This window comes from Rhineura floridana, chromosome 9 (genome assembly GCF_030035675.1).
Source record: "Rhineura floridana isolate rRhiFlo1 chromosome 9, rRhiFlo1.hap2, whole genome shotgun sequence".
In the NCBI taxonomy this organism is placed as follows: Eukaryota; Metazoa; Chordata; class Lepidosauria; order Squamata; family Rhineuridae; genus Rhineura; species Rhineura floridana.
In genome coordinates, this window is record NC_084488.1 from 62,638,329 (window position 1) to 62,664,176 (window position 25,848).

A 25,848-nucleotide genomic window follows, 5' to 3' on the forward strand; every position below is an offset into this window, starting at 1 on the left:
AAAAAAGTTCCTTGCTGCTAATTCAAATCCCATAGCCCATTGGTTGGCAGATCTTCAGTGTAGGATTTACCCTAAATAATCTTAAATGGAAAGCTCTTTAGCTTTGCAGCCTATAAATGTTCTTATAAACTTATTTATATACACAGTAGACATCTACAGTAATTCTTCATAAGCTGTTCTGAAACCTTGCATACCACATACAACTTGGGACCAGGTTACCTAAGGGGTCACCTTACCCATATATCCCTGCATGGCAACTGTGTAACTCATATAGGGCACTACTTAATGTACTACATGCCCCAGAGGTGTGCTTGGTTTATACAAGAAACTGGGATTTTAGTGCTGCAGCGCACAGTCCTCAGCTAATATTAGACAGGCACCTAGTGTCGTGATGTTTAGACATCTACTGAAGATGTTTATGAAGGCTTTCCTTGAACTGTGGCTCAGCCATTTATGGAATATTAGTTGTACATCTGTAGAAATGGTTTTACTGTTTTTAGACTTCATAGAAACAATTTTATTGCTTTTAGAGTTTGCAGAAATGGCTTGTTTTTAGACCTTTTTGTATTTTATTCCATTTTTATCTTGTACACCACTTTGATGGTTTCAGGCTGTGAAATATAATAATAATAATAATGATAATGATAATGATATACAGGTAATGTCAATGTATAAGCTCCTCCTCCTATGATATGCTACATACAAAACTGTGCTTCTCCCCCTTTAAAAAAAACTTATATTTGTTTCTGGAAATTTCTGGTGACATGGAAAAAATCTCTTGATTTGTGAGAGGGCCGCACACACAGGCAGCTTGATGTGTGGAGAGAGTAGGGGGTATACAAGTATCCCAAGATTTGTCCCCAAACAGGTTTGTTTTGCAAGGGTTTTAGACATTTGATTTCTCCTAGTGTCCATGGTATACAACCACTATAGAAAGCACATTTTTTTCCAAGCTTTGCATGACTGTCATTTGGTGTACTGTGGCCATGAACTTGTTTCAAGCCCTCCCCTTCCAAGTCATTTACAGAATACAAACATCACTAGCTACTGTAAGTCTTTGACAAGCTCCATTATTCATCCTCTTCCCGATGCCTGCTGTAGCAAAGAGGAGATTTCGCTCCATGGCAGGTAGTAGGACAGTAGGACAAGGGACTAGTAAAGGAATGGAACAAAAGACCACTGTCTCATAACTTTTAACATGAGAAAGAATATCCAAGTTGCCAGTTAGCCACCCTAACTGGGTGGGACTCTGCTGTTAAGCTACCTCTAGATATGACCCATTGTCTACATGGGTTTTATTTGGGGAAGAGATAGAGCACCAGTTTCCATGCAGGTCAATGCATGACGAGGAGAAAAAGGAGACCCTCTGAAGGAATATTTCTGGGTTTGAATCAACTCTTAGGTTCTGTACTGGTCAATGTAGTGGGGCAGAGCTATAACATCCTCTCTCAAAATACTGACATTACGGCAACTTACCTGGGTGGGGCTGTGGTGGGCTGAGGTTGAGGCTGCATGAACACACCAGCAGAGCCAATCTGGTGCTCCTGCCAGTGCATCCCTGGAGCACCAACATTGCAACCACCCTGCCTTAGCCTCTTCCAGGTCAGCTGCAGCAACGAAAGTGCTGGAGGGGCAGCTCCGGCTCTCTGGCCCACCATGTCTGCTGCTACTGCTTAGGGCAGGCAGAGGGAGGCTTTAACCACCTGGTCCAAATTGTCCCCCCATATCCAGGGCCAGGTCAAGACATTTTGCTGCTCATGGCCAAGCAGAAAATGGTGTACCCCCAAGTCAATGGTAGCCAAGGCCAGTCAAATCATTTTGGTATGTGAGGCAGACAATCCCACAGGCACCTCTTCCCTTCCTTGACAGTAAATGTACAATAATATTAAATTAAATAAAGAATAATTTGCTGCCTTTTCATGATATCTTAAAAGAACTGTTTGATGGTAGGGCCAGCCCTATCAGAGTCTACTATTTGCATTGGAAGAAGAGTTCACACTAGGATTTAGCACCAATGGGAGCTTTTCTTTCAAAGCAAGTAACAGGCATGGGAAGCCAATCCACATTGGGACCACAGAAGCAGACAAAATGATGAAGCTCCCCTCCCCACCAGGTCCCAACTAAATCTGTCCCACCTCCCCATACCAGCTATTCAATTCACACAGTTAGTCATTGCCAGTCACACAATTAGTGTCTCATCTAGTTTGGTCCTACAGAATTCTTCCATTGGGCAGACCTTCAAATCTTTTTACTGCACTAAATGGCTTTAAATAAAGCTAACATATAAAAATGAAATGGTGGGGGGAAATTCCTTGGAGTTTGGTGTGAGAATATTGATGAAACCAAACTTTTTTAAAAGAGTGAGAAACTCAGCTAAAGAATATTTACAAAAGGAATAACGAATGATTCACTGACCTTCTCTCTGTCTGAGGTTATTTTATTTTATATCCGAAGGATAGAGGTATGTGCCAGGGCACCAAGGCGAAACTCAGTGGGTATGAGAATGGGATGTCTCAAGGCCATCTTCTGGAAACCTTACTGCAGTATCTGAAGTCAAATATTTGCCTCATTAAAAAGGAATTTCCAGAACTTACTGCCTGCAGATAATCTGAAGACAACATGAAAGTTTGGTGTGGAAGAATTTTATTAATGAAAAATGAAAACTCTGGATAGCAAATCTGAAAGAAGCCTATGCATATGGGTGAAGCAAGCTGTGCAAATAGAGAATACTAAATACGTCAGAACTAAATAAGGCCAAGTGATCGATCTAGTACTATGACTGATATATTGGCTTGGCTTATACACTGCTATTTATTTGTTAAGTATCTTGCAGACTTTATTGCACATGCCCTTCTGAGATAGGTTGATATTATTCCAGTTTTACATATGGGAAACTGAGACTGAGATAGAAATTTGCTCAAGGGTCCACAATGAATCCATGACAGTGGCAAGACTTAAATCCAAGAATCCTGGATTCAAGACCCACTCCAAACATTAGACCAAGGAAACTTGCACACAGATTATTATGGAATGCAGACTAGGAATATAAATATAGAGCAGAAGCTTGGTTATATCAACATAGACTTCAATCTGTTATATTCATCACAAGCCTTCATCAGAAAAAAGTTGGCCTAGAGGTTGTGCTTTCATTTGAAGAGGTGTCCACAATGCCACACATAATGCCTCTGAAAACAAGGTTGTCAGAGATTGAAGATGGTAATCCCTTAAAACAAAACATTATTTGGCAAGATAACATTAGATGAGTATGCCAACTTTTATGAATCTGCTACCATAAATATGGCATTATGCATATTTACCCATAGGAAGTCCTGTTGGCATCTGTTTTATAATCTTAGCTATCTGGGCTGCATGAGATACATATCTTGGGTGGCGCTACCTGGCATTAATTCCTGCACTAATAAATTGAATCAAATTTCTGAACATTCCTTCATCAATTAGGAAGGGATAGTTTCTTTGTTGGAGAAGAGGAAATCTAGTGTCTATACATCATACCACCAAAAGAAAAATGGTCAGAATCAAATTAATGGCCTTGGTTTCCGCAAACAGTATCAAAACTAAAACAGCTATCAGCTACCTAGGCATTAAAGGTCACTTTCTGGAAAAGAAGGTCCTTCAAGAATTTGGTGTTCCAAATCAATCTAGCTATTTATTTATTTTTTTTTTAAAAATCATTCATTGCCAGGCTCTTGCATGAGAGGAACCTTAGATTTATTACTACAAAGCTTTAAAATCATTTTATGCAACTATATAACAAAATCAAAGTGAAACAGAGCAACATCAACAAGCAAGTTAAGACCATTATGATATGCGGGAATGATATTTATTCAGTTTTTGCATTAACTAGATTAATATCCCCCTTTAGGATGCACACTTTAACGTAGTGAGGGGGTTTGAGAGTGTTGAAGAAGCTGAGAGCAATGCCATCAGGAGTCTAGACCAAGAGGCTAGACTCCTAGGAGGGGCACCCATGGTGGAATGGTCAAAGCTGAGACACCAGACTAAGATGTATCCAAACTCAGAGGAAGGCAATGGTAAACCACCTCTGAATACCTCTTACCACAAAAACCCTATGAACAGAGTATCCAAAATGCAACACAAGATAGTGCTGGAAGATGAGACCCCCAGGTCAGAAGGCACTCACAGAGCTACTGGGGAAGAACAAAGGACAAGTACAAGTAGCGCTGTGACTAATGATGCAGCTGGGTCAAAGCTGAAAGGAAGTCCAGAGGCTGATGCACACAGATGCGAAAGGAGAGTCCAGAGTTGTACGACGCACACAATAGGAACATGGAATGTGAGAAGCATGAACCAGGGAAAGTTAGAAATTGTCAAGCAAGAAATGGAGTGTATCAGCATTACAATACTTGGCGTGAGTGAATTAAAATGGACGGGAATGGGACATTTTCAGTCAGGCAACTACAAAATATTTTATGCAGGAAATGAGAAATCAAGAAGCAATGGGGTTGCTTTAATAGTGAGAAGTGATCTAGCAAAAGCAATTAGGAGCTACAACGCAAGCTCTGAGCGAGTGATATCAATGAGATTAAATGGGAAACCTATTAACATAACCATCATCCAAGCTGTGCTCCAACAGCAAATGCAGAAGAAGAGGAATTGGAGAGATTTTACGCAGAAGTACAGGAGGAAATTGATCACACACCAAAACAAGATATGATGATAATCATGGGGGACTGGAATGCAAAAGTAGGGAACAGAGAACTAGGAATTGTGGGGAAATGGGGCTTAGGAGACAGAAATGAAGCAGGAGAAAGACACTGAATTCTGTGAAGCCAGTAATTTGTTTCATGCGAACACTTTTTTTGAGCAACCAAAAAGACGACTGTACATGTGGACATCACCAGATAGTCAATATAGGAATCAAATTGATTATATAATTGGAAACAGAAGATGGAGAACTTCCATACTTTCTGCAAAAACAAGACCAGGAGCACACTGCGGTACAGATCATGAACTGATCGTATTGAAAATCAGAGTAAAGATAAGAAGAACAAAGCAATCATAATGCCAAAATACAATTTAAATAACATCCCAGAAGAATATTAAGGTCAAATAAGGAACAGATTTGAGGCTTTAAACTTAGTTGACAGAGAACCAGAAGAACTATGGACTGAAGTCAGGGAAGTTATCAGGGAAGAATGCAAAAAGACAATACCTCTAGTTAAAAAGAGAGAAAGACCTCAATGGATGACTGAAGAAACTCTTAAAATGGTTAAAGAGAGAAGGAAAGTGTCAGAATTGTTTAATATGTTTTTAAATAATGTTTTTAATCCTTTTTTAAGGTTGTTTTTTTAAAATGTTTTTAATGCGGTTTTGTTTTAATGTATTTTAAGATCTGTTTTTATGATGTTTTAAAGTGTTTTAGTGCTTTGTTTGCCACCCTGGGCTCCTGCTGGAAGGGCGGGATATAAATTAAATAAATAAAAAATAAAAAAGCGAAAGGAGATAGAAACACAGTCAGAACCCTAAATGCAACTATACAATGAGTAGTACGTAGGGACAAAGAAAACTATTACAATAGTTATTGTATAGAAATAGAAAAGGACAACAAAATGTGAAGAACAAGAGCCCTATTCCAAAAGATTAGAGAAATGAAAGGGAAATTTAAACCACGAGTAGGGATGTTGAATAGGGAAACACACTGACTGACCGAGATGCAATAAAAGGAAGATCGAAGCAATACACTGAAGAACTCTATAAAAGAGATGCAAGAATCACAGATTCATTCATGGAGGAACCATATGATGAAGAACCAGAAAATTTAGAATGTGAGGTGAAAGCTGCTCTTAAAATTCTTGGAAGAAACAAATCACCACGAATAGATGGCATACCAATAGAGTTGCTATAAGCTTCTGAGCCTGAATCCGTCCAAATTTTGACAAAAATCTGTCAAGAAATATGGAAAACTAAACAATGGCCCACATACTGGAAACGTTCAATATATATCCCAATTCCAAAGAAAGGGGATCCCAGGGAATGCAGTAATTATCGAACTATTGCCTTAATATCCCATGCAAGTAAAGTAATGCTCAAGATTCTACAGCAAAGGCTCTTACCATATATGGAGCGAGAAATGCCAGACGCCCAAGCTGGATTTAGAAAGGGAAGAGGCACCAGAGGTCATATCGCAATCATACGTTGGATAATGGAACACAGCAAGGAATTTCAGAAGAAAATCACCCTGTGCTTTATAGATTACAGCAAAGCCTTTGACTGTGTAGATCATGAAAAACTATGGAATGCTTTAAAAGAAATGGGGGTGCCACAGCATCTGATTGTCCGGATGTGCAACCTATATTCTGCACAAGAGGCTACTGTAAGGACAGAATATGGAGAAACCGATTGGTTCCCTATCGGAAAGGGTGTGAGACAGGGGTGTATTTTATCACCCTAGTTGTTTAATCTATACGCAGAACATATCATACGGAAAGTGGGATTGGACCAAGATGAAGGAGGTGTGAAAATTGGAGGGAGAAACATCAATAAGATATGCAGACGATACCATACTCTTAGCAGAAACCAGTAATGATTTGAAACAAATGCTGATGAAAGTTAAAGAGGAAAGCACAAAAGCAGGACTACAGCTCAACGTCAAAAAAACTAAAGTAATGACAACAAAAGATTTATGTAACTTTCAAGTTGACAATGAGGACATTGAACTTGTCAAGAATTATCAATACCTTGGCATAGTCATTAACCAAAATGGAGACAATAGTCAAGAAATCAGAAGAAGGCTAGGACTGGGTAGGGCAGCTGTGAGAGAACTAGAAAAAGTCCTCAAATGCAATGATGTATCACTGAACACCAAAGTCAGGATCATTCAGACCATGTTCCTGATCTCTATGTATGGATGTGAAAGTTGGACAGTGAAAAAGGTGGATAAGAGAGAAATCAACTCATTTGAAATGTGGTGTTGGAGGAGAGCTTTGCGCATACCATGGACTGTGAAAAAGACAAATAATTGGGTGTTAGAAGAAATTAAACCAGAACTGTCACTAGAAGCTAAAATGATGAAACTGAGGTTATCATACTTTGGACACATAATAAGAAGACATGATTCCCTAGAAAAGACAGTAATGCTGGGAAAAACAGAAGGGAGTAGAAAAAGAGGAAGGCCAAACAAGAGATAGATTGATTCCATAAAGAAAGTCACAGACTTGAACTTACAAGATCTGAACAGGGTGGTTCATGACAGATGCTCTTGGAGGTCACTGATTCATAGGGTTGCCATAAGTTGTAATTAACTTGAAGGCACGTAACAACAACAGATTAATATGGCTGTCTTTCCTTTCACTCTGGCTTACAGTCTTAGACCATTTTCACAGAACTTTCTGGCTTGTCTCTAAATACCTGATTGTGCCTAACACTGTCATTCCAAACCATTTCTATGTATTCACAAAATGCAAGATAAGCAGCTGACTTCAGTGGGGGATTAATTTCCTATCTACCACAGTTCTGACACGTGTCCAGCTAACTGGACCACTCTGGAGTGGGAGGTATTGACCTGGATTCCCCAGACCCAGCACGATGAGGGAAATTCGAGAAATAATTACTTTCCCCCTTTCTTTTCCTTTTCCTTGTTTTTTTTGGACACTGCACTGACTCATCTCACTTTCCAGGAGAGTGGGGAAAGAACGCTTCAGTCTTCAAGCGGTGACTATACATATTTGGCAGCTGTCTCTATTCATGATGATATGCAGTTGAGCAAATCCATAAAGGATATAAAGGTACACGATGGGAAGCATTAAAGAGAAAGCGCTATAGCACACCGGGCTGGAACCTGTAAAGAAAAAAAGGGATTAAATTGGAAGCAATGGTTTACTGAGTAAAAATTCAAAGCTGACAAAAATACACAGCCTTCTAGGCAAATGTGTAGTGAGGAGGGAAGAATCTAAAGTAAAGACAGACTGGCAAATACAGCGTCTAATAAAAAGAAATGAATCCACTGCTTTGGTAGGGCTACATACCCCACCCCAACAGTATGACAGGCTCATTGCCAGTGGTAATAACTTTCACCACAGACCAGACTTTAGTTCACTGACTCACAAATAAGAACAGTGGTGATTTCGCACTACATGGACATACATTCAAAACAGAATAACAGCATTCACAAGAGATCGGTTTTGAAGATGCTTTGCAGATGGTGCAAAGACATACTCTAATTAAAAGGCAGAGGGAGTGGGGGTGGGTGGGATTCTGAGGGCCCACATTTTTGAACATTTAACACGGAGGTTGTTAAACAATTAATTAGAATTTAAAAATTATTAACAAATACATAAAAACGAAAAGAAAAGCTCTCTCCTTGATCAAAAAAAGTACAGCAGCAGCGCACAGAGAGACAACCATTTCCTATGGCTGAGCTACTATATAACAAAATTGTCCTTTCAATCTGAAAGGCTGTGAGCGCACTAATTGCCTACAGGAAAATCTTTCCATTGGCCACACATGGAGGGAGAACAGGTTGATCTGTCGATCAGCTGTAAAATCTCTTTGAAGCTATTTTTTTTAAAAAACGCACTCAAGCTGATCTAACCAGGTTTTGCAGTAAAAAGGGGTGGGTTTGACTAGTGTTGTGTACCCCCATTTTAGAAAGGGAGGTGAAAATGCACTGGAACCAGCAGAACAGTGAGTATGTCTCTACCCAAAGACAGATGACCTTTATCATGGCAAGACTGGCCCATTTTGTTCAGCAAGGTTTTAGAGAATGTAACATACCAACCAGAAGTAAACACCTGGAATACTAATGAATCATAACCCAGAATGCAAGGTGTAGTTTAGAGCTTGTGTCAAATCTTAAGGGTGTAAGAAAAAATAAGAGTTAAACCTGAGAACAACAAATAAGGAAGTCCATGAAAAATGCACTCTTGTCAGTTCAAATAAAACTGTTGTCTTGAATGGAACTTGTAATAATTTTACAGAGTTGCATTGATTTCTTTTATGGTCCCTGGAAATGTGCTGAAGGAGTGGGTTCTGTTTATTTCTCTTACACAAAGATGAACCTGGGTATATATCACCAAAAATTCCAGCATCCTCAAATAGACAGTGTGATCTTCTATGAATCTGCACTTAGCCCATTTAAGTGTCTAAAACATGTAGAAATGGCATTGAAAATATAGCAAGGCAGACTGACTCATACACTGTGGTTCCTGATTAAAAGGCAGACTGCAGCTTACTCTGTGTTTTCTGAAAAGTAGCAGACTGTAATGATTGTCCAGCCAGCTGCATTTATTTGAGAAGACGCAATAAATAATTTGCAAACAACTTTGAGTCTCGTCATTTCTCTAAACTTGATCTTGGCAATACAACAAACAACAGTTTGCTGGAGATGCAGGTGCTAGCTCTGTGACTAGCATATGATGAATATTTCTAAACAAAAAAAAAGTTCCATGAAACAAGCAAGTTCTGAGTGCAGCCATGCTCCAGAACAAGATTACTGGGTTGTGCGGGTGACCCATAGCGAGGGAGGGGATTCGCTCCTGCCCCATCTTGTGAGAGCACCTTGGTTCTCACAAGATCCCATGAAATCTCGGGTGGTGGTGGCTCTTCACCCTTATAAAAAGCCTGCTGCTGAGCCATCTTGCCCTCTTTGAACTCTCTCACTGAGCTTGCCCAGCCCACCCATGCTCGGTTTAGGAGCTCCCACTGATGCTTTAAGTGGTCACTGGTTGACAGGGTCAGAGAGCATTTTTTTCTTCCCAATTGGGAGGTTTTTGCCTTTCTCTCAGAGAAAAGCATGAAATTGTTAGGTATTAGCTTTATTTTGTCACAGCTCTGTGGAAATGTCATTGGGCATTGTGTTAAGGAACCTCACATGGGGTCCGGGAGGCCCTCAGAATACAGCCCAAGCTCAGGGAGCTAGATCTGAACGCACATGTCTCTGGTTGCCAGCCGGACTCCAGATGCCTGGCATGCACCCCATTTGTGCTGGCCAAGTCCCAAAGGCACTCCTCAGTAGGCATGCTGTGGCAGATGTCAGACAACAGTCGTGTTGTTGGAAGGAGCACTGATCCTGCAACCAGTGTCCTGCCAACCCTGCTTTCCTGCTGTAATCAATAAAGTTGCAGCCTGTTTCAACCCAAGCCCACTTCTGGTCTGTAATGCCCCATACCTGGCTCAGAGAGGCAGCACAATGCGGGTGCCCCACAATTTGTACAAGTGCTGTACCAGAGATAAAAGTAACGGAAGAGCCATCATTGCTCATGATGTACATGCTCATTTCTTTTGTCCCACTATTGTCTCTGGTAGAATGGGCATGCAGGTTTTGAAGCACTCCCAAAAGCCTGCTAAAACTGTTTCACCGAAGGAGAAAAGGAATGAGCATTCACATCATACGTAATGGCTGTTTCATACATTTCCTAAGGGGAAAACCTAATTGTCTATGTCTAGCCTGCTACATTTTATTTCTTTTCAAAATTTATCTCCTAAATCTTTGAAGGCACCATACTATGAACCTTATGGAAGGATTGCTGAACAATCCTTATGGTGCTTTAGACCTTGTCATTCTCTGGAGATCAGAGTACTTTTCTGACTGGCATACTGGACATCTATAAGTCAGATGTCAATTGTGCCAATCCCTTTGCTGTTTTGCTAGTCTGAAGTTAGCACAGCAATCAGCACAGTGAAACAGTAAAACCAACATTGGTATCTCCCAGACCTTAGGATAACAGGTTTCTCTTTGCTGAGGTTAGAGATGGAGGAGGAATCTGTCTTAAATGGATTTATACATGGAATTTGGCAGTTCCAACCCAGTCAAGCTCTGCCTGCATCAGAACACCTCTTGCATCAAGCGCCTGCTTATGTCCCAAGTTACTCACGCACTGTCAGATGTTTTTTTAAAAAAGCCCAACTAATTCTATGACAAAATTGTATATATATACAGTATATATAAAAGACTCAAGTCATAAGAATATGCATATAATATTACACATATAGAAATGCATGTAATATGAGAGAATTGTTCTCATTTTGAATGGAACAAGTAAAAGAATACCTTGCTTGTCATTGAGATCAGGAAGTGAAATGGGAATTAGAAAAAATCCAGGAAGAGAAGCTCAACATCGAGATTTTCAGAAAAGTCCATCCCTAGCTGAGATACTACCTTTTTTTATACTTCCATAACAGGATAAAGAAAAGTGTGGGCACTCCCTTAATATTTACAAGAATGAAGAGAAGAAGCAAAAATGTAACCTCTTCTAGAGAAAAAGCATGAAAATGAACAGACCCAACAGGGGACATCTCTTTTAAATCATGTCAACTGTGGAAGAAAGTAATGATACCTAGAATTTAGTTATGTGTGATATTTACATCTTGCTTTTTTCCAGTGTGATCAGACCATTTAATTAATGGTCAGGACTTAAGGGGAGCCGTTTAAAAGGGGAAGGAGTGAACTTCAAACATCTTGCCATTCTTCAGAAATCCCTATATCTCTGTCCTTAGTATTGGTTGTACACTGAGAGCTCAGCTTGCGCTCCTTCTTTGGATGAAGACCCCAATGACATCAAATCTGAAGACCTTATGGGGCTTCCTGATTCCAGCACTACTCTGGAGAAGCAATGTCAGGACCATCTACAGCAGACAACCTGGAGGGACCTGCGGATGAGATTCCTGACTCAATTGTGGCAGCTCCCTCATCGAAAGAATCAGAGTGGGAGGTCAAACTACCTCTGCTCCATTGTGTTTGACTTTGGCTTTATCTCTCATGGCCCTGCTATAGGGACAGACTCACTCTTGGTCATATCCACACTATACATTTAAAGCACTCTTATACCACTTGAAAAGTCATGACTTCCCCCAAAGAATCCTGGGAACTATAGTTTGTTAAGGGTGCTGACTTCACAGACCTACAATTCTCCATGACTGTAAATAGAATAAGAGTGCTTTAAATATATGGTGCAGACAAGCCTCACTGTGCTTGACATCAGTTTAAGACCCTGCATTTCTGGATTGCCTTGATATCTGACTGCTAAATCAATGAAGGACTATTTAGGAATCAGTGTCTCTCTGTATATACAGTTCACTCAAACCTCATTGCCTCCTCAATCCCTTCAGGAATTCTGGGAACAGATGCAACTTAGCATAGATTCCCTGTAATGTCAGCTCAGAATAGTTTTTTGGTGGCAAACCAAGTGGCCTCCATAACCAAAAGGGGATGGCCGGAAGAGGACAATAGCAATGAGTGTTGTGCATAACCATGTTGCTCCTGACCTCAAATAGAAATGACAAATTACTTACATCTCAAGTCACTAGAAGTACCCCAGTTTATGAAATAAAGTATAGGAATAGAATTCTGTCCAGCAATTATCCTGAAAGCAGCCTCATACTGTTGCAATTATACTATATTTTAAACTCTAATTATTTTCTTGATTTTTGTTTGTATGCACAAAACTGACAAAGCAGGACAAGCAATAGCCCTCTGTGCTTACCAGGAATCTATGCATGTGGGTGACAACTCTAAAGACATGGGGTTGTTTCCAATCGTGGCTTTGTCTTGGCGGAAAGGACTCCCATCCACACAAGTCAGAGCACCCTCATGAGTTCGATTTTTGCTGATCCCCCAACCCACTTAAGCCCTCTTTTCTGATCTCTTCTGAAGGCTGGAGGTCCTTCTACAATAGAATCTAATACAGTTCAGAAAGCTGCAGAAGGTGGTGGTGGTGGGAGTGAAAATCAGATGTTCTGAACTGTGTGAGCAGAAACAATTTCCACCAAGGCAAAGTCACCATTGGAGTCAACCCCTGGCATCTATGGCACTGCATTCATGAGACAAAAAGAAACAGAAATGATCCCCTCTGTCCATTTACATCAAACTCAAATGTCGCCCTGGGCTCCTCCTGGGAAGAAGGGTGGGATATAAATCAAATAATAAATAAATAAAATAAGTAATAAATAAATTGTTTCAAAAAAGTGTGGGGGTGGGGGACATGTGCAGCCACCTATCTTCCCAGGACGATGCATATAAGCCTGTGTCTTGGACATCAGGGTGGAAAAATGAGGACAGTAGAACAGACATGAGGAGAAAGCTGGTGCCTTTGAAAGGTTGTGTACTTGGGGGGAAAATGAGCTTCAAACTAAAAAAAAAAGTATCCTAACAGAGTAAAATCAAAGACAGCATAAATTTTCGCAAGTTAAATGTCACCATTCAATCTGGCCGGATGAGAAGAAGCTTGGATACCTGCTCACTAAAGATAAAATAACAAAACAAAGTATTTTCACATTTTCATTGGAAGCATGTGGCTTGTCAGAGAATTGGTGGGGCCATTAAACAACCAAGATGTAAAAGGAGTCTTCAAGGACAAAAGTATAGTGCAGGAAAGCTAAATGAATTCCTTTCATGGTTCTTCATTCCAGAGACTTTTGGGAATTTATTCTCACGGAAGCTTTCCTTTTAAAGTGATAAATCTGAAAAATCGCTTGAAGTTGAAATGCCAGTTAAACGTTTTAAAGGAAATTGATAGATTAAATAGCGATAAGTCATTGAGAATTACTGTGGGTAAACGTAAAATAATGGTAATCTGCCCTGAATAAGGTACAGCATAGCTTTGTTCCTTATTATAGAGGTAAATCTTAAATGTGGGATTACCAAGAGAAGGGAAGTGGGCCTATCTCTGTCTCTTTAAATAAGTAAAGGAAGAGAACTGGGTGGCCTGTAAGTAAAACATGTGATGCAGAAGAGTAGAGGGCTAGCCATATCATTAACCCAAAATGGGATCCTCCAGAAGTTGTTGGGCCAACTTCCATTGGCCTTAGCCAATGGCCAGGGACAAGAAAATTATAGTCCATCAACATCTGGACAGAGCACCATCTTGGTTACCCTGAGTTAAATCCACAACTTTCACAACCCATGTCATAGCCAATAGCACCACATACTTTCTAAGGTGCAAAAATGCTCTTTATTTCCTAAATTGCATCCAGACTACATGTTTAAATTTTGAAATTTTGCAAACCTGAGGAGTCTTAAAAAAGATCCCTAGTCCTTAACAAAATGACAATTCTCAAAGTGCTTTAGTTGAAAAATCTCATTAGGCTTGAAATAGGCTTAACTCTCCTATGCTCATAAAAAGCACTTGAATAATCAGATTTTAGGGTCAAATAACTATCTGGGATCCGTAACAACATGTTGCAGTGTGGAGTGCTTCTGGTCAGGGTTCCAGCCAGCCATGCCTTTTTTTCAGGATACTCCATTCCATTCCTGCTCTGATCCCCAGTTTTTTATTCCCCACCCCAATAGATACTCAGGATTCTGTAGCCACTGAGCATGATCAGCCCACATTACGCTGTTTGGGCGAAGTTTGCTCCTTTAGGTTTTTTCCTCCCAAAGATGGTTATACTTCTATAAACTTTGAAGTTCCCCTGACCGTGATTGTTTATCAGTAATCCCATTTTGGTTACACAGCTGTCATTTGAGCTTGCTATCAGTATATATTAATGGTAGTCAATCTAGTGCCCCCCAGATGTTCTGGCGTATAACTCTTATCACCCCAATCCATCAACCATGATGGCTGGAGCTGATGGAAGATGTGGTCCAGAACATTTGGAGAGCCCCAGGTTGTTTACCTTTGGTATATATGATAGGCTCAACTTAATTATAGCTTTTTAAACAACATGGACAGCTGACAACCCAATTTAATGTAAAAAATGAAACTCTATTAAGGTTTACAACTGTGCAAGGATAGTTTACTGTAATGACCCTCAATGTTAATTCCTATGTGAATTTTAACTCCTATTACATTCTGTTCTTCAGCTCAGAACTCCACGAGGTATGAATAAAGCGCAGCCAAAATAGTGCCACCCATCCCAAGTTTACTTCCCTGATTTTTTATTTGAGGTAGGATGGGTGAAATTGAGGATGGGGTGAAAGTCACAGCAGTATCATTCCCAGGATGCACCAAGAAAATGATGAGCTCTTCTGCGTAAAAACAACAAGCCAGCCCCCTTGCTGGTGGAGGGGGGGGGAGAGAGATTGTTTGTTTTACCCAGAAGCCCCAGTCATTGGTCCCTGGGAAAACTGCAGATGTTGTGGATGAGTTTCACCCCCTTCTCTAATGTTGCCCACCATAACTCCCCCTCCCCAACTGAAGAGGATTTCGTCTGAGGACATTGATCTCATTTTCAGTCCTTTAAAAAAAAACACTGAACAGCTAACATCTCCTTATTGCATAATCTACTGTTGTTAAATTACTTTTCATCCTGTTTTACCTAATATCTTGTGTGTTGTCTGTTGAATCTTGACTGAGGAATTGAGGCTCCACATAATTTAACTGGTTTATTAGCAGGGTTTTTATACAACTTGTGGCAAGGCTCTTAATGCAGGAATGCAGCAGAGTTTCTTCTTGGAAGGAGAGGGAATAGGAATCTGGCCACTGGGGTTTTTTATTTACTTACAAACATATTTATATAGTTCCAACCCAAAATAGTAGGATGATGTTCAACAATATGTAATACAATAAAACATAAAACACAATTAAAAACAGTGCAAAATAATTATTAAAATAACTGGCTAATTAAGAAGGTGTTTAACAGCTACATAGGCCTGTTGGCATAAAAAGCTCATCAAGAGACACCTGAAAGTCAACAACAAAGATGCCTGGGGAGTGACTGCTGGAAAAGTGTTCCACAGCATGGGATCAGCAACAATAAATGCCCAACTTCTAGTGGAGGCCAGTAGGAACAGGTGAATCTGTCAATATCAGTTTCTCCACGTTTCTCATTTTTCCATATTTCCACATCAGTCTGCATGGTTTTTTTAAAAAAGTCCTGATGAAATTCATTAACGTTTTAGTGTTAATTTATCCTAATATACACATTTTTGTATGCAATTTTGCCTAATGTACACACTTTTGCAAAGCATATTTTCCCTAAATAAACTATGTGTATGTAATTTTTACTAATTTGTGTATTTGGAAGGACTCTGTGGTGCTGCTGCAGCTGTTGCCATTGGCCCACAACTCTGCCATATTGTTTTCTTCTGCTCCAGGTATGTAAAGGGGAGGGGCTGCCAGAGGCAGCACCTCAGCATTGTGCAAAGTGTGATACTAAGTGTGCACTTAGCTTCGCACTTGGAGCCGTCTTGGGGTCTGGAATCCATCACCTGCCAAGAAAAATCCAACTGCAAGTGCTGGAGAGAGAAGGCAAGCCAATGAGCTGTTATGATTAAAAGCCTGCCCTTCTTTAGGGTGAATATTTGAGACTTGAATGGTTTTTGTTCCTCAGCTGAGAGATGAGAAAGTGTCATTGTCTACTATGTTGGAAAAAGTGGTTTCTATACCCCCAGGGTGAGAGCCTGGTAGGCATAGTTTCTGCCCCCTTGAGAGAGAGACAAGGGGGAATGTTCAGCATGAGAATGTTTGGCATGAGAGTTTGGCATGAATGTTGTACTTAGAATATGTGTGTAGCCATATTTGGCTGTAGATTTGAGTGGTTGTCATGGGTGTACATTATATTATTATTATTATTATCTTTATTTATACCCTGCCCTTTTTCCAAACTGGAACTCAAGGCGGCTTCCAGATAAAATAAATACATATCATTAAGAACCTATAAAAATATAAAACATATAAACATATAAAATCAGCATTAAAACAGGATTAAACTATTAAGATGTTAAAACCAATTAGATATACTCTTAAAATACTGCAACCCAGTTTAGGAGCATACAAGTAAAACAATAACAGACAGCATCCTCTTCAGTCACTACCCTTAAAACCTTCAGTTCCAAAGGCTGTCGGCGGAAGGACTGCACAGAGGAGGCCATTCTTGCCTCCCTAGGGAGGGAGTTCCACAGCCTAGGGGCAGCCACCGAAAAGGCCCTATCTCGTGTCCCCACCAGTCGCACTTGTGAAGGTGTTGGGATCGTGAGAAGGGTCTCTCCTGAGTATGTGAGTATGCTGTTTTTAGGATGTGTGGTTGGATTATATGAGTGCTTGTAGAGTGTGATTTGGTTTAGAATGTTGATATGTTCAAATATGAATATGTTGATTTTGTAAGGGTGTGTTTTGGTCAGTTCAATCATTTTTTTTCTTTTCCCAATGGTAGTAAGACAAAATTCTGATATAATGGGGGCTGGCTGTTTTAATTGTTTTTTTATTATTATTATACTGTGACTAAGCAATCTGATTTGTTTAATTTATTATGTTTTAAAATAAGCTTGTTTTAACATGTTTGTTTTTCCTTGAAACATAGGGAATATTCTGTTTAGTCTATTATGTTTCTTTCTTGTACTTCTTGTACTTAGTTTTATATGCAATGTTTATATTACGTTGATACTAAAGAGGATGTTTTGTTCAGTTAACTGTATTTTATTGGTTTTTGTAGTTGTTATTTTAAGATGTTTGGACTTGTTGTACATTGCTTAAAGTTTTATTTAAATGTAAGCGGTATATAAATGGACTAAATAAATAATAAATAATATATGCATTTTCTATGCACACTGTACCCTTGAATATGTATTTTTGTACACATTTCTTGGCTGGAGAACTGCACTGCAAAAATCACTGAAGTGCATATCTTGCAGAAATGGCTCTGTTTCAGTTTGCATATTGTTTCAGAAGGTGCAAATTAGTAAATTGCCTTTCAATGCAAACTGAATCAAATTTCTCCCCATCCCTAGAGTCCAGTCAGGCCTCTGGAACATGGGGGACAACTAGTGCATTCATTCAGATGATATCAGCGATCAAGCTGGGATATAAGGAAGGACTCAGGCAGTCTTCAAGGTCTCCTGGACCCAAGTCTTGTAGGGCTTTGCATATCAGAACAAGAGCCTTGAACCTGGCCCAGTCATTGTTCTTTAAAGGACAGTGCACAATTATTTCACAGCCCTGAGTATAGCACACTTGGATATACAGTGTTTCATTCCACCTCCATTTGCTTTAACTGGGGTCTCTAACTAACCCAAATTCCATTTTAAAGAACCCCTCAAATTAAAAATGACCATCTCCCACCAAACCCCCCCCCCCAAACAAACCTGGAACCATCATTGCACTTAGGAGAGTGGAAAGAGGAGAGAAGACAACTTGTCTAGAGGATGGCAGCAGCAGGGAGAGTTTTGTGCTCTTCACTTCTCTTTTGCCTTGCAAGAGGCAAGGAGATCCACAAAACCATCTTCTGACCTTGCAGCATACAGAAATCAACAAAGAAAAAAATATAGTATTTGGCTGGGAGCAACAGAGAGCCAAAAACGAATTTTTATTCATACTAAATGTGTCTATTTCACTGTTTGCACTATTAAGGTAAAATGCCCAGCTGCTTGATACGTTTTTAAAAAATGATTTTCTTTTCTTTTTGGGGATAGAAGGTGTCTTTGATGTAGGACTGTGCTGTACTTTCCAAAGGAGTAAGAATGTCAGTGGGAGGATTTACAGCTGTTTGAAGTATTCCTCCACCCCTGCAACTGATTTTAATGGAAACAAGTGAAATCATATCCTGTACGCATGCATGGACTGCTTTGAATTGCTTGCCTCTGTACGGAAGGAAGGTGCTTTTATTAAAGTAAAAATAGGTTGTGATGATATCTGCTTTGGAAGGTCTGATGAATATAAAAATTGCCCAGAAAGAAGTAAAAATCTGCTTGTTCAGAAAAAGGCAAAAGGGATCAGTCTCAAGTGGATGATATGTCTGCTTCAGTTTCTGGTCATGCGTGAGGTTATTGCCTTTTTGTTGTTCTGGTACAACTCTTCACTGGGTGGAATAGTGATTTCTGGGGACCTTACACTGGTTAAGTATTTCTGCAGGAATATAGTGGTGGTTTTAATGTGCAGTGTTCCATTTTAATAGCCAATTGAAATTACTGTTAAGCTGCAGCACTGCACATTTTGTTGCTATGGCCTAACTAAAAAGGATTGTTGAATGTATAGTCTCCAGAAAGCACTATTTATTTTAACAGAGAGATGCTGCAACAAAGCGAAAAGAAGAAAACCCCTGAATAAAAATCAAAGTTTGGGAAGGAGAAAGTCAGCAAACTAGTGAGACCTTGCCCTGTTTGCAAGAGAAAATTATATTTGCATTGAATTCCAGGCTGCTGAAGCCTGTTCACATTGGCCCCAACATATTATTTTACTGTGTTTTCTACTGAGGAAAATGGTAGTCTATAGCTGAAAGGTTTCAGGGTCATGTAGTGCTCAGGTTACATTCCAGTTGGATCACAGAAGATAATAAAATGTGATACTTGTCTTAGCTGATATTTCTGGAGTATTTATCTCATACATAAATATCAGTCCAAGACCGGTTTCTATGGGGTTGTTTTGTTTTGTTTCTCTGTCTGTACAAAAACATTGCATCCTAGAGCAGAGGTGATACTTCCTTTCTATTCAAGGCATAGAGTAGTATTATACAAAGTCAGCCTGTGGTTGGTTATTCACAGACATCAAGGAGATACTTGGAATTCTGGCCAGATACTAATAGTTTAAAGGAATAAAGCAGAGCTTGGAAGTAATTCGTTACAAGTAATTCATTACTTTTTTGAGGATCGAGTGGATAATTCCTTTGCATTTTGATTGTAATAGAACTAGGAGTGATTTTATTACTTTTGTGGAGTAATTGTAATGTTTCCAGCATTAGTTTTGGGCATTACTTGGGGGGGGAACAGGGAAAGTCTTCTGCTCCTCTGATTTGTGGATGAAAATTATGTGCCTCAAACTGGTTTTCTATGCAGCGTCGCTCTTCCCTCATGCTCTGTGGGTGGTAGGAGGCGATGAGGGAGGAGGTGGAGAGTGAGACGGGGTGGAGTGAAGAAGACAATTGTTTAAAAAAATGGATGGTGGTGGTGAAGAATGGAATGGAGGGAAAAAGGAGCCAGAGGGCAAGAACATGGATAAAGGAGGAGAAGGGGGCAGCAGCAGAATGGAGATAACTGTGGAGGTGAAAGATGACAACGTGTGTGTCTGTGTCAGTGAATACTGTGTTTGCACTTGGCACACAAAGTGGCCTCCAGCACCCACTCTGGCTAGTGTGCTGCACTTGCAGTATTTTAACTTTTTTGCATCTCAGGGGAAAATATTTGCTTGGGTGAGTGTCCCTTAGTTGGTGGCAGGGCAGGGTCCGGAAGGTGGTTAAGTGAGAGAGATTATGCTTGCTGGCTGCACTTGGTTTGATGTGCAAAGATCTGAGTAGTGGCCTCTGCCTCCCTCCCCACCTCCCTTACCAGTGGAGAGACCATGATTGCTATCTTATGGATAAAAAGAATTATTCTACTACCTCTGTATGCGTTTGTTTATTTTTAATGTTGTTTTAGGCTACTTAGATGTGCAGCAGCCAAGGCCAGCACCTTTTAGGTGTTTTTTTTAAAAAAATAACTGAAATGTAATTGTAGTGATTACTTTTGAGAAAAAGTAAAACAATCAGTTTCTTTCAGATAAATTGTAACGGTAATTACTACTTTTTGGGGCCATGTAAATGTAACTGTAATTTATTACTTTTTAAAAGTAATCTTCCAAGCTCTGGAATAAAGATGAGAGAGGTGTAGCTCAAAACCTGAACTCTGAAATTACAAGAAGACAGTTCTGGACACAGTTAATGTACAATACTGTTTCCTACTGAGTAGAATCAATATTGCCCAACTGAGTCCTGTAAAAGTTGTTTTCAACCATTTCGCTGCAGATTTCCCTTACTGTATGCGCACACATGAATGTAGAAAACTTTGAGCTCCTTTTTACCACAAAACAATAACAATCATCAGCATTTATACAGCATTTTGAATGCTAAAAGTGGCTTCATATGTACTATTTCAGTAATCCTTAGAGCTGCACTGTAAAATCCATCAGGATTGTTATTACCAAACTGAGGAGAAAAGCGATTTCCATCTTGTAAGTTTGCCATTGATGTAACTTTTGAATGCAGAACGTTGAGGCTAACGATTCACACTTCTGCAGTGGAATCCTATATGTTTCTACTCAGACATAAGCTCTACTGAGTCAGTGGGCTTACTCTTAGTCCCTGATGTGGATATGATTGCAGCCTTAATCACAATAACTCAGTAGTATTTAGAGAAATTTGAGTTGATGCAGATGTTACTACAAGTGGCTTATCTGCAAAAATAATTGTTCACAAGAGTGATGAACCTCAGGTCTAGGGCATAATGTGACTTGCTGTATGGCCCTTGGCATTATGACATGATCTATGTGAAGCTATCTTTTGAAAGTGCCATTTTGAAACATGGTTCAAAATGTGTAACTGCTTGGTAATCAGTGTGCATCACAGAACGCATTACTCCAATATGGCTCGAGATTCATTGGTTGGCTATTTGCCTCTAGGCCTAATTCAAAGTGCTGGTGCCCTAAACCTAGGCCCCCAATGTGGCACCTTGGACACACACCTAGGCCCCCAGCCCCACCCAGTTTTAAAGAAATTATTATTATTATTATAATTAAGACTTTGGAACACATTTGTGGTTATTTGGTTGGAGGGTTACGTGCTCTCGTTTTGATCTGTACTTTTTTAGGGGGTCTGTGTGCTTTATTTGTTGCTTTGTGAGAGGGGTTCTAAGCATCATTAATTTTTCTTATGTGGCGACTTCCGGGAAGGGTGACTTCACTTGTGCCTGCTTTTGAGACGGGCTCCCGCCTCAGAAGAAGCTTATTCAGATATAAATCAGTCAGAACATTTTTTTTTGACTGATGAAATTTCTCCCGGGCAGGGAGAAACGTAGAGATCAACCTCAAAAGCCTGTTTTTGTTGGGAGGACTGGATTTCATTAATTTATGAGAAAAGGTCCAGCCAGCAATGCCGGACGGACTTCCGAACAAGCTCTATCTGATTAATGTGATACGTTTATCTTTTCTTCAAAGAGAAAACGGACTAACAGGCAAGCACCCTTCTTTCTATCTTTTTTTTACTTGGTTTAAATTGTTGCAGCAAAAAGAGATTTGTCAAATGAATCAGCTTTAAAGAACTTCTGGGTGAGCTATAACTCTTCTCTGTTATTCACGAAATTAACAGCTTATCTCTGTTTCTATTGCAAAAAGCTGTCCTGGAAGTGCATTCTAAAGATATAAACAGAAGAGGGATTTCTATTCCGAGGAGAAAAAAATAAAAAATATGAACTTTGGAACATTATATTGTCTGGGACTATTCTCTTTTTGGTCTATTTTATTTTGACGAATCTGCTTCTTCACGACGCCACTAACTGTTTTGATGCTGGGAACTAAATTTGTTTTGTATTCTTGAACATAGAGAGATAAGGCAGGCTGCTCTGTTTATACTGTGATGTCATCAAGCCTGGAATATTAACCCAATTGTTGCTGAAATAAGAAGTGGTTCTTCTTTATTTTTGTTTTGTTTTGTCTTCGTGGTTTTAAAAATGGCAATCAAGAAAGTGGCTGAGAATCTGGAAGTAATTATGTTTCAGAAAATAATGGATGAGATTGAGATAACGAAACAAACCCTGCGACAGGGCAGTAAGGAGCTGAAAATTGAACTGAGCAAAATGACGCAGGAGTTTAAAGAAATAGGGGATCCTGTGAGAGAGGAGAATGAGATCAGAGATGAGAAAAGAAAAAAGAAAGGGAAGATACAAGCCCTGGAGATTGGAACAAATGTGGAATTGGAAAAAGATCTGGAGTTTATGGATATTAGAAATAAAATCTACTGTTTGGAATTTAACGTTATCTCTGAAGAAATTAATAAAGATATTAGAGATAAAGTTATCAATGGCTTGGATAATTTTCTGGACTGGAATGATGTGATGGAGCTTGATATAGAGAAAATCTATGGAATTAACTGCAGCCATGTGACAATGGAAAAACTCTCAAGAGATGAGCCAGTGCATTTTGTAAAAAAGAAGAACAGAGATATGACTTTACAACAATATTTCAGCAACTTATTCAGAATCGATGGCAAGAAAATATTTGGGAGAGAGGAAATTCCCATCAGACTCTTATTATATGACTATGGCTATGACAGCAAGATTATTATGGAATACTGATAATGGAAGATTGGACACTGAAATTACTGGACTTAACAGGACTATTGAAGATGGAAGATGGAATTAATATGGATTATGGAATAATGGCTATTGAAATTATTGGACTTAACAGATTTGATGAGATGGATTAATCGATATGTTTATTTGGACTATGGTTATGACAATAAGATTATTATTATTGTTAACGAGATGGATTAATCGACATGTTTATTTGGAGAAAAATTGATAGATATATTTCTTAAAGAATTGAAACCTCTCTTTGACTTTTTGTGGAAAGAATAAAGTAATGTTTATGAGATTTGATGATTAATTAAGATAACTACTGGAGGAAAGTGATTTTATAATATAATTTAAGAGACAGGATTGTTATATATTGTAGACCTATAACTGATCTGCGACAAATGGGAAGTCAACATTTTATTTTTTTGTTTAATTATTTTTGTTTTGTTTTGTTTTTTGTCTTTGAATGTTTTATGATTTTGTTTTGTTTGTTTTATGAAAATTTGAATAAAAATTATTGTAAAAAATTTTTTAATTTTTCTTATGTGGCATGGGTGTTTTGTGGTGCCCATGAAAATTTCTTAGATTTCCAAATGTGCTCTCAGGCCCCAAAAGAACGAGGACCCTTGCATAAATGGCCTGGCACCAGTATATCATCATCATCATCATCATCATCATCATCATCTTTATTGCAGGGCCACTGGCCAACACAAGATATACAGTCCATAACAAAATACAAGATAAAACTTTAACAAGTAGCAAATTATTAAAACGATATAAAATCAATGTGTTCATCTTAGGGCCATGTATCTAGTTCCTAAATAAATTTTAATTACTAAAATGGCAAAATTAAAATACTGTCGGCATCGATAGAGCCTATTAAAAATTTCATTTCGGGTTGAGCTCTGAAGATAAACCGGCTCTTAGTTTCCTAGCTGCAGATGCGAATATAGCTACGTGGTGTGTCACCTCATAGTTCTGATCAGACATTAGGAATAATACTTTGTCAGCAATTGTGGCCGACTCGTAAAGGTCTGGCCACCTCAATGTGAGATTCATTCTAAGATTATCATAAATTGGGCAATCCAGTAAGATATGTGGAAGGTCCTCCACCCCTTGGTACCCACAGATGCAGTATCTTTGTTCCTTAGGAACCTTAGCAATTCTCCCTTCCCGTTCCGCATTAGGGAAGGAGAAAAATCTAAGTGAGGTAAATGCAGATCTAAGGTTACTGGGCATAAATGTGGTAAGATATGGGGAGTGACTGTGATCGGTTTTGAATCTCCAATACCATGGGGCGGACCTGCTATTAAGTAGATATAAGCGATCTAGATATTGACTGTGTTGGATGACAGCTTCCCGAAGTTTCATATCTGAACCAATGGTATTGAATTGATGGATAGTAAGATGGTACCTATGTAATAAGTTTTCTAGTCTAGCTCCCCAGATTTTCTGAGTAGAAGAGTGGGTTAAACATAAGTTTAACAGGTCCTTATTTTGTAAGTGTACACTGGATCTCATAAACCTCAGGAGAGCTAGATGGATGTGGGCGGTCAGCGGGGGGAGGCCTGTTTCCGCTCGGAGCATTGCAGATGAGGTTCCTGGGGATAAGTTCAGTAAGCGCCTAAGAAAGTCCGTTTGAATTGTCTCCAAAGATGAAATTGCTTCATTATCCCACCCCCATATCAAAACGCCATAGAGGACCTGAGGAATTACTTTAGCCTCAAAATTTTTTAGGACGGGGGTGACCAAATTACCCCCGGTTGAGCAGTGAAATTTTAAGCTGGCTCCCACTGTTTTTATTGCTGTTTGTTTAGTAAATTGCAAATGGGTTTTCCAGGAAAGGGTATCTGAGAAAATCACTCCCAAATACTTAAATACCCGGCACTGTTCTAATTGGTGATTATCCATTGACCAGCGATGATTCACGTATCTTCTCCCAAATACTAGAACTTTAGTTTTTTTGGAATTTATTTTCAGCCCCTCAATTACACAGAGCTTGTGAAGATGTCTCATTAATTTTTTCAAGCCTACTGGGACTAACGGAAGAAGGGCCATGTCGTCTGCGTAAAATAGTGTGGATATCTTTCTATTTCCAATAGAGGGAGGAAAAAATTGTGGATCAGACAGGTCAGATATTATGGCTGTTAAAAATAAATTAAATAATAGGGGTGCAAATATCTGAAGGTCTTTCACCTCCCATATGAACCACCAACACGTGCATTTAGAACTACATCTGCTCTGTGTTTTCTCACTACTGAGGTGTGGTGGGTGGACTTTCAAGACTGACAGAGCCTTTCCAGTTGTGGCACCTAAACAATGGAGCACCTCTTATAAGAGACCTATCTGACCTCATCACTGCTGGCCTTCACTGGCAAGCAATGAAGATGTGGTTCTTTCCGCCAACATTTGGACTGTATGCTAATCGATATGGGATTCATTTGCTCCATTATGGTTTCATTGTGGTTTTTAAGAGGGTTGTTTGCTGATTTGAGAGTCTTTTTAACTAAGAAGCAGGGCATTTCATGAAGAAATAAATAAACAGAAAAACTCTGGCATGTGGTTAATCTCTAATTGCACCATGTGAGAGCACTTTCTGAACAAACCCTTATGCAAAAATGAAGTTGTTGCTTGATTACTCTATCATGACAGAAATAAAAGTGAAAATTGGGTCTAAGACAATGTTCTTGAAATGAGATGGCCTCAGCTACATCTCAAAGAAGTGAACTAATTAGCAGAGTGCAATGGAAGAAGGTTAAAGAAATGTTACAGATCTAACTTGTTCTTATGAGTGCACATTAAAATAGCAGATGGTGGGCATTTTGAAACAGGGTCAATTGTGTCTATTGCAAGGTTCCTTTTTTAAAATGTCTATTTTTATTATATGGATTTGTTCA